Below are 10524 nucleotides of genomic sequence, written 5' to 3' on the forward strand. Positions count from 1 at the left end.
GTTAGCGACTTTCAAAAGTTTAGAAAGGAAAATGGGTTCCTTTTCTAATAAAAAGAAGGAACACATTTCTTTTTATTAAAGTATATATAAAAAATCTGATATGTACACCACATGACTTCCTTGTACGGAATATTAAATTATACGCATTTGTTTCTTGCATTTCTTTTAAACTTATTGGATTTAATTAAATCTACTTCGCTGACAGCGCATAAACCACAATAGAATAAAGGCATTCTTTAAAATTCACTCTATTTGTTTATCGGCCCACCAGCGGCCGAGCGGTCGCTGAACACTGGTAGTTCGGTCCGAGGTTCGAATCCCGCGAACGGGCTGGTTGCGTGGGTGTTTTCGTGGTTTTCCCCATGTGTAACGTGTATACGAGCCAGTTTCCCTTAGAAAGTCCTTCACGAAGGCATCCCTCCCCTTCGGAAGATAGCCCTAGTGTGCTTTGCCATAATTAAATACACACACACACTATTTGTTTATCATAGCTACACTCTGGCACTAGGTTCACTTAACAGTATTATATTTCATTCATATTATAACTCAGAATGCACAAAATGTATATCATTTAAAGAATTATCTAATCGTTGCCACATGTTCTTCCCAAATACTATAATAAAGCTAGAACGATGTAAAAAAGAAATTAAGCAAACAAAACAGAAAAGAAACAGTTTTTCACAGACGACTGAGTATTTCTCATGTAATTAATTCAGTTTTCACTTCGCGACAAAACAAAAATACATAAAAGCTCAAAATATCTGTATTAAAAATTACTAATTATGAAAAATTAAATTACTAATTATTAAAAATTAAGTAAATCTTAAACACTTATTTCCTCAAAAAAATTCCAGAAAGGATTAAGCATGATTTAATTAGCAATAATAAATGAAGGCGTTATCTTTGTTGTTGCGAAGCTACGTTTCTCTAGATTGGCAACAAATCTACAATTCTGCTGTTTCAAATGTAAAGAAACATGTCCGCCATGTTATTTAAAACTTACCGCAATTAAACAGCTTTTAAATTGTTGATAATTGTACAAATATTGCTTCCAAAATTACGAAAGGCATAAAAACCTTAACCGGAAGATAAGAACAACATAATTCAATCATTTTTAAAGCAAAAAATGTACAGTTTACAAACACATAAGAGTAAAGAAACTGAGATCACTGTGCCGAGTAACAAAGTGGATATATATATAAATATAGTATTTATATACGTTTGGTGAGGCCGATTGCAACCAAAATACGAGGTGCACATCTACATGTTATAGCAGTCCTATATACAAAATTTCAACGTTCTGAGGCTACTCGTTTTGGAGTTATGCGAGATACGTACGTACGCACGTACGTACATACGTTCGTACAGACGCCACGAAAAATTCTCTTCTGAATTAATTTTAAAGCAGTTTTATAATTTTTTTGGAGGAAACGAGTCTTTTATTGTGTCCTTACGTACAGATATCACGAAAACATCGTTAAATTCAATTCGATAGCGGTCAAAATGGATATTTTCGTTGAAATATGCTGCCTGAAACTTTTCGCGATTACAATACTTCCTTTTTACTTCGTACAAGGAAGTAAAAAGAGCAGATTTTTATGTTCGCAATGTTTATCCTTTTCGTAAACGGTTTGAATAGTTTAAATGTCAGATGGGGGGGGGCAAAATCTTGTTTGCATTTTTTGTACTTCTTAGACATTTAGCTTTAAATATGTGTTTTGCGCAATCAAGACTTTAATTCATTCCCCTTTGAAAAATTTCGTCTGATAAAAGATACTAAAAATTAGGCAGAGGATTTTGGGGTAGAAAATTTAGACATGAAATAAGTTAAAAGCGATTATATCAACTATTAAATGAATTATTCTGTATGTCTGCTTATTATTTTTACGGAAATACTTGGCGTTTTCAGGACACAAAAAGTGCTTCAAAGAACTTCAAAGAAAGAAGAAATATTAGTACAAACACATTAATCAATTAAATTGAAATAAATAATTTAAAAGACAGAAATAATTTAATGTAAGAGATTTAGATTTAAACACTTGCACACAAAAATGATTTATCAGATTTTGTAAGGTTTTATTTGAACATATAAACCTATGTGTGGATACTGAAAGAGTGATGAATATATAAGAATATTATCATTTTCAGTAAGTTTTCTTATTGAATAATAAATTCTGACAGTCCTGTGCTATAAAAATAGGGTCTAAGTTTGCATAAAAATTCCTCTGTTAAATAAAAGAATTTAAGTAATTTCTGTAGCCTTTTTGTCAATACACTAAAGATTTTTTAACTAATTACTCATCCTCGCTTGCAATTAGAACCATCATTAAATCCATATTTCAGCTAATCATTTCCTGAACATTATCATGTGTATAGATTGACCTCATCTTTGTAACTGATAATTATTACTTACAAATTATTCTCTTGCTGGTGAACTATTAACAACATTCGCTCTCACTACCGCCTGCCTTACGGAAATCGGCGTGTAAATTGCTGGTACCTGGGCTGATTATGCGCATGCGCGAACGTAGGTGGTGCCTGTTAGCTATTCACACCGTCGGTGCGATTAGCCACTGCGCGAATTAGCGATTAGAAAATTTGAGATCGCAAATCACTCGCACAAGTGCGTACAATCTGGAAATCGTTTTTTTACAGATCGCTAATTTGTAATTTTTGAAGCCTGAATTCGGCCTTAAAACATGAAGATACTGATTCAAAACGCTTTTCATCGATCTGGGCCAGCCCAGAGAAATCCCTCATGTTATCTATCTAGTTCTATTGCATTCTCCTACTGCATTTGATTGCACAACGGTGTGGAATGACAGCTAGTTTCATAACTGAACCATTTTTCTCTGAGGAGCAGTCGACAGCTGGACCACTGTGATTGCAGCTCGCTTAGAGTCAATGTTAAAATGTTTATGATACATGAACATGAACTGCAGTAACGTGGCATTTTAGATTCTACGATTTTTATGCACGACTGGGCCCCACCTCACATGTGTCGCTCTGTTACTTAGGAAACATTTCACGAATGAACATCTTATAGTCCGACACTTCCCCTCTTCCCACCAGACCTCAACCTCTGTGACTTTCGGCTATGGGGTTATCTCAAAAGCACTGTATATGGTGATAATCTAAACAATTTGGCAGAAATGAAAAATGTGATACACCAACATGCCCATAACATTCTACCTGATATGCTAAGAGCTGCTGTTGAGAATGCAGTAACATGATTTAACTTGCTTTCGGAAAATGCTAGACGCTACATTGAACATGCTTTGTAACACGTTTCGGAAACGATTAAACACATTTTAAACCAATGTTTTCATGTCTTATTTCCTTTAACAATATTGCATACAGCGCCATTTTCACCCTGGTGGTGAGTTTATTAAATCTTTTTTTCCCGCGGAAAATAAATTCCCATAAACTTCTTTACATGATTCTTAAGTTCGATAACCATTTAATCCGGTAGTTTTCATTTTATGACTATTTCAAAGTGGAACTTTAATTATAACCACCATGTAAATTAAACTTTAAAAGTTTGACAGTTTGGTTCAGGTCCCAGCTTTAAAAAAATATATAAAAATTTTTATATTAATCCCCTTAGAAAGAATGTTTTAAGAAGCTAATTTTTCTCTCGCGTCATAGAATGTATAATAAAACATGGTCTTTAATATGATTTAGATTGTTTCAGCCGATATAAGAATCGGGTCACTCGGTGGTACAGAATAAACACTACTGTACTGTTTTATTTCTTTGTCATTTAGCAAAAAATCTTTTAATTAAGATATTTATCCTTTGGACTTTGCTCTATACTTTGTTTATAGTTAAAGTCTAGAAAATGAAAAGCTGTCTTCAATCGAAACGCAGTTGATGCAAATGATATTTTAAAATATTGACATGAATGCAAAATTTATGGAAGTCTAGCAATCGAATAATCTTAAATTTTCTTGTGTCAGCACTGAAAATAACTGTAGAAGGAAAGAAGAAAATTAGGGAAAAACGTAAGCAAAAATTTTCAGGGAAATTTGGCTGTCAGACATACCAAGATGTTTCAAAAAGTTGGACGCTTTTGAATATACTTTCAGGATACTTCAAAGAATTTAGATGCTCAAAGAGAAAACACTTGGACGTGTACACCAGCAAATACCATCAATTGAGCTTGTGTTAACAGAAAAGACAAAAACGATATCATTGCAGATTAAAGTGAAGAGCAACTGGTTTTAAACTATATGGTTGTATAAGTTTAAATTATGTTATAGAACATCATATCGTATCATAAACGGAGAATACCTTCTCAGTCGAATTATTTGAAGATTCAGGAGTTTATCCAGTAATGTATGCGGATGTCACCTAAAGATGTTTTGTTTTCCTCCTGATGAAACAGCGGCCGTGCAGTAAAGTCGCTGAGCACTGGCAGTTCGGTCCGAGGTTCGAATCCCGCGAACGGGCTGGCTGCATGGGCGTGTTTCCGTGGGTTTCCCCCTGTATAACGTGTATACAAGCCAGTTTTCCTTAGAACGTCCTCCACGAAGGCATCTATTCCCTTAGGCAGATAGCCCTAGTGTGCTTTGTCGTAATTAAATAAACCAAAACCTCTTGATGAAACCAGTCTTTCCTTTCATCACATACCTTCAAAATGCTTAGCCTCTAAAGACTGATAAAGGCTCAGTCTGACCAAATACTGATGAAATGGATTGCATTAGATTATTAAGTTACGGCAAAGGAGGGCTATCTGCCTAAAAGGAAGAATGCCTTCGTGAAGAACTTTCTAAGGGAAAACAGCTGGCATACACGTTACACGAGAAAATCCACGAAAACGCCCAAGCAACCAGCCCGTTTACCGGAATTCGAAACCCAGAGTGAACTACCAGTGTTCAGCGACTTTACCGCTCGGCCGTTTGCGGGCCTTTATGAAATGGAAGGCGATAACTTTATTTAAAATTATTGTCAGAAATACCAAGATGTTTCGAAAAGTTGCATACTTTTTAATATACTTGCAGAATGTCCAAAGAAAAAGAGCAAGAATGAAGCAGAATGCCTGAAGAAAAAGCGAAGAGAAAATAAATTTTTGCGTAAAATTTAGTATTTGTATTTTTTTATCTAAAACTTTTTAATCTTATGATATTTGATTCTTGCGATTTTAAAAATAAAATATTTGACTAAAATATGAATAACATTTTTAGAAACCAAATGTAGGAAAAAATTGTGTAAAGCAATGGGCACAATGATAAAACTGTTTAAAGCAGTGTATGCAAGTCATCCTAAGTTAAAATGTCGGTTATACATCTCTCTTATTTATATATATCTTTTCTGAACGGAACATTGAAAGGTGTGTTAACTGTGCTTTACTGTAATTTCTCTTTTAATATATGCAGTTTTCAAACGCATCGTAGTCTGGGTATTCTTTCGAAAGAAACGAAATTCAAATAAATAAAATCAAATTCTGAAAAATTTATATTAATAAATATATTTAAAATGCTCAGTTCGAATAAATAAATAGAAAATTTTAAAATAATTATCTGAAGAGACAATGCATCACTAACAATTAAAATTAAAGTCTAAAAATTTAAAAATTACCTAAAATAATAACTATGACTAAAAATATAGCATAAAAAAGCTGTTTGAAAATAAATAAATAAATAAAAAATAAATAAACAATGCACCTTTGATTTAAACTACGCAGTTTGAATGAGTAAATTGACATTTTTAAAACAGTTATTCCAAAGAAACCATGCAACTTAAACAATTAAAATGAAATTCGAAAAAGAAAAAATTGCTTAAAATTAACAACAATTGTAATTAAAAATGTAATATAAAGAACATTATTTGAAAAAAGGAACGATTGGATCTTTTTTTCCTCTCATGCGCTATGTAAAAATGGAAATGAAAATAGGTTGCCACATATTAAGAAGTACGCCAAGTGAACTAATTTTGGCGCACACTGAATAAAAAGCTCCAACATAAATTGTTGAATTTCTCCGTAAATTTCGCACGAAATTTTACAAAATTTAATATTTAGGCATAATTTGAGTCGTAGAATCGAAGTATGGAAAAAAATTGGTATGTTATTTCAGAAATAGTCCGATTTCGTGTCAAAATAACTATGTTAGAGAAGAGCTATATATAAATATAATATCTATCGTAAGTCGCGTTTTCGAGACCTGAAGAATGCAATTTGAATTTCGTCAATCGGCCCAGTAAAACGGGACATATATAACTCTCTCTTTTTTTAGCAGTGTATAGTATTCACATCAATAAAATCATTAACATGCAACAGTGACCTCTGCTACATTCAAAATATTAGATGACCTCGAAATTTGTAAATCGAGTCCTTTATAAAAGTATTTCATCATGATACTTACAAAATAGACCTGGTTAATTTGACGCCATTCAGTGTTACAATGTATTAAATATTACAAATACAGATTACTGATTTCATGAGAAGTTAAAATTTATTATATTACTGTCATTGTTATTAGTAACATTTCAACCCAGTTTCTATGCTGTAGGATACACTGAATGTGTACTCATAATTCATTAACAAGTTAATAATCATTACCGAATATCTGGTAGCATTATTTCACTACTGTGTATAACAATTAACTAATGCTTCAATGAAACTTTCTAAATATTTTATGAAATTGATTTCAATTAGTTAAAATATTTTTCAAAATGCACTTTGACTGATAAATTCCTCCCTTATCTTGATATATCTTCTACACGAGGAATACTGAATCAAGGAGAAATTTCACAGCTTCAGGGGGTAGAATGTGCTAAGCCTGCTATTTATACTTTAAATATATAGCTTTGAATATCAAAAACTACTTTTCTTCAAGTTTTAGCATTTATCAACATTTTTTACACTTTTGTTCTTTAATTTATAACACATTTTAACATAATCTAAATGTAAATAAATATATATGCATTTTTCAAGAATTGGAAAAGGGGGGAGAAGATTTTCTAGCAATGGTGAAAGGGGTGCATGGCACAAAACAAGTTGTTCTACTATTTTTAATACATTTATGTTATAGTATTTATTACAGTTAAGCTATGCATTTAAGATACTTTTATAATTCATGAATCAAAGTAATATTCTTTTTATCTTCATTTGAGAACACATTACCTCATCATAAATATTAATCTAAAATGTGTATGTAGGAAGTATTTTTGCATTTTTTCTGAAGGGGAAGAAAAGGAAACCCCATAAAAGTATTCTACTTGCTTTGTATTCTCAAATTAGTCCTGCTACTGCAAAAATTAAGTTCTCAAAACCTGTGCATTATACTATCATTTTCATATTACAACTTTAATTTTACCAATAAGAAAAATAAATTCAAAAATGTTTTATTGCATGGAACTTATAATCCTGAGTTCACAAAATGTTGAGTAGATACTCTATATTAAGGATAGTTGAAACAAGTAAACTCATACTATGTGAACAACGCCAGACCATCTATTAGTGTTTAATCTGTTAGTGTTTAATGGTCTTTTACACATGCTGGTTTATAAAGACTGGCCAAGTTTCACAAAGATTTAAGAATATTTGCTCAGGCAATTAGATTCCTGTATTAATCCATACAAACCATACCTTAGAACAAATGTTTCTTTCAAACTCATCAGACATCATGTTAGTAAGGACTACATGTTAAAATTCAGAAATATTCAAGTAACATAATTAGGTGCTTATCATTTTTCAAAATTAGCAAAGGTTTTCTATAAAAATAAACCTTTTATGCGAATTTACAAGGATTTTGTATTTCAGCACTTGTGCTTATTTACAAACATATACAAATAATTGTTATTGCTTTTGCTCTGTAGTCAAGGAAGCATATTCCTCCTACGCACCAACTGGAAACTTTTCTACACTTTTTCAGATAACAAATAAAGCTTTTTCTTTAGGTTTTCAATTTTTTCACAGTTATAATTAAAAACAGATTTCAAAAGCAGTAAATTGAAAATAAAAGAAAAAACATTACAGTAATGTAAAAATAATACAGTAATTTGAAACCATAGAACTAGGAATTTTTCTTGACTCTTAAGCTATACAATCTCCTCATGATAATAGCAACAAGGATAGAAAAGTTTAAAAAAAGGTAGAATTATAAGCTGTCAAACCATCAGGATTAAAGAAAAGTACAATTTTTTTCTATTATATGAGCATTCAGTTCACACAATTAACTTCAGAGCCAATATAGAGAGCCAATACCTCACTACTGCATCACATAACTAATTAATTGGAAATTTGAATCATTAGACATGTTTTGTTTTTCCTAATGTAAATTACAACTACACATATTTATAGGGCATTCGGTAAAATTTGAAATACATTATGAATGTAAGTCTCAGCGTGTTACAATACATTTATCTTTTCTACTACCTTGATAGCCACAACACATATCATGAGTAATATCAATATCATAGCTACAGATATGGAATTATTTAACTTTTGATTTTACTTATCTCGGATTAGCAATCAAGGCATACTTAGAAATTATTATATACACAATGTTATTTCAAAAAATTGAATTACTGATTATTAAAAAGACATTATATCACACAAATTCTGTTTCAAAAGTAAAGCTCCTCCATTACAATGTGAATGAATTATGGGTTGGTTTGGCTGGTTTATAAGAATACAGCAAAGCCTCGAGGGCTACATGCCTAATGAGAGCGATGCCTTCATAAAGGACTTTCAAAGCATGAGTGAATTATGAATTCCCAGCTTTAGTTCACTCATGGTTGATCTGTTCATAAGCCATATAATCATAAAAAATTAGATTCTGAAGAAACAGGAAAATCATATGAATCACTGCATTACTTAATTTATTATAAGAAACAATTCTGAAAATCATTAAAGATTTTTCAAGTTTTTCACAAGCTTAATTTTAAAAGAAATACTTTTTTTTAACCTTCATTAAGTATATAAATTGCTATTTTAGCATGAGTGAAGTAGGACTTTCAATACTGTGCCGCATAGAAAACTTTTTCATCAGCAGATTTTATTTCACATATAAAAAATTTTACTTAGATATATCTGTTCTGCTTTACCACTCAGCAACATCTTAGTGAATTTTGTGGCATGGGCTATGCATTCACATCATTTTGAGTTTTTTAACTTGCTTTAGAATATGGTCACATTCATCCAGTTGTATGTGTAGAATAAAGTGACAAAAGTAGCTAGTTATTTGATACATATGTAGATCATATGAGCGAGAATGAAATATATTAATATACATATATAAAATCGGATCTAAAAGTAGCTGTGTGCATTTTCCTCATAAATGCACATTAGTCGAATTTTAATGCTAATTTAGATAGATAACATAACCAAATTAGCAATCATTTACCAAACAAATATAACCACATCTTAATCCCACTTTTTCCCATATATTTTCCTCTTCTTCCTAGCTTCTATTCCTCACGTTATTTACTTCCATTGGCATAATCAAATGTCGCCAACGTCCTTAAAGTAGCCAAATTGGCGCCATCAAGGCTGTTTCCCAAAGAACAACCGGGAGAGGAACCGGCTGCTCGAGAAGGAGAAACTCGCATACTGGAAGTCTCGAAATCAAGACCGATTTTTTCTGTGTAATGTGTCTTCTGGAAGTTCCGGATTAATACATTGAGAACATTTAATGCAATACGGACAATTTTAATTCTATGGGATCTACAACAATTACTTTAAACCCATTTTAAATCCGTTTTATAATTCGTTTGAGAAAAAGAATCAATTTTTTTTGTCCTTGCAAAGGATGTCATGCAAAAACATGGTTAAATTGCATTCATTAGAGGTCAAAATGGTTATTTTTTTTAAATATGATACCCGGAATTTCCATGATGTAAGAATAGGTACACCGAAATATTTATATTGGACTTAACTTTCAAATTTATTTTAGATTAAAATGTGTAAGCAAGATACTGCTTCAAATGACTAAAAAAGGTGTAAAATTTTTTAAATTTTAATTTTCAGAAACTTTCCAAAGCTGAAATGCATTTTGTGGTTCTATAGAAACTGAAAATGCCGTATCAAGAGTGGAACATAGGATTTTCCATTAACGGTTTAACATGCTTACCGTTAACCTATCAGATATGCTCGCCGCAACACGAAATGAACACATTAGTTCCGTACAGATTCACTATTTTAGAAATTCTTTAAGATTAGAATAACTTTCATTAATATTTAGAAGACCTCATTTAAAACTGATTGAATGCGCAAATTATAACAAAATATCAGAATTCTAGTATTTTAAAATCTTACTATTTTGACAAATATTCTTAAACAAAAATATAAGTTTTATAAACGAAATAGAAACGATTTATTTCATTTCTATAAATTCTGACTTACTTCAGCTATGCTTTAGAAGCATTTGAATTTTGACAAAATATTAAGTCATATGTATTTTATATAATGCAAGTTAGAAGATATCTATGTTTTAATCTAGAAGTTTGATATAATCAATAATTTTATCTACTTTCTTTATTCTGTACTATTCTTCAATAAATTAATATAAAACTAGAATT

The sequence above is a fragment of the Stegodyphus dumicola genome, chromosome 11 (assembly GCF_044657685.1).
Source record: "Stegodyphus dumicola isolate Sdum_Otavi_A_Nest chromosome 11, ASM4465768v1".
NCBI classification, from domain to species: domain Eukaryota; kingdom Metazoa; phylum Arthropoda; class Arachnida; order Araneae; family Eresidae; genus Stegodyphus; species Stegodyphus dumicola.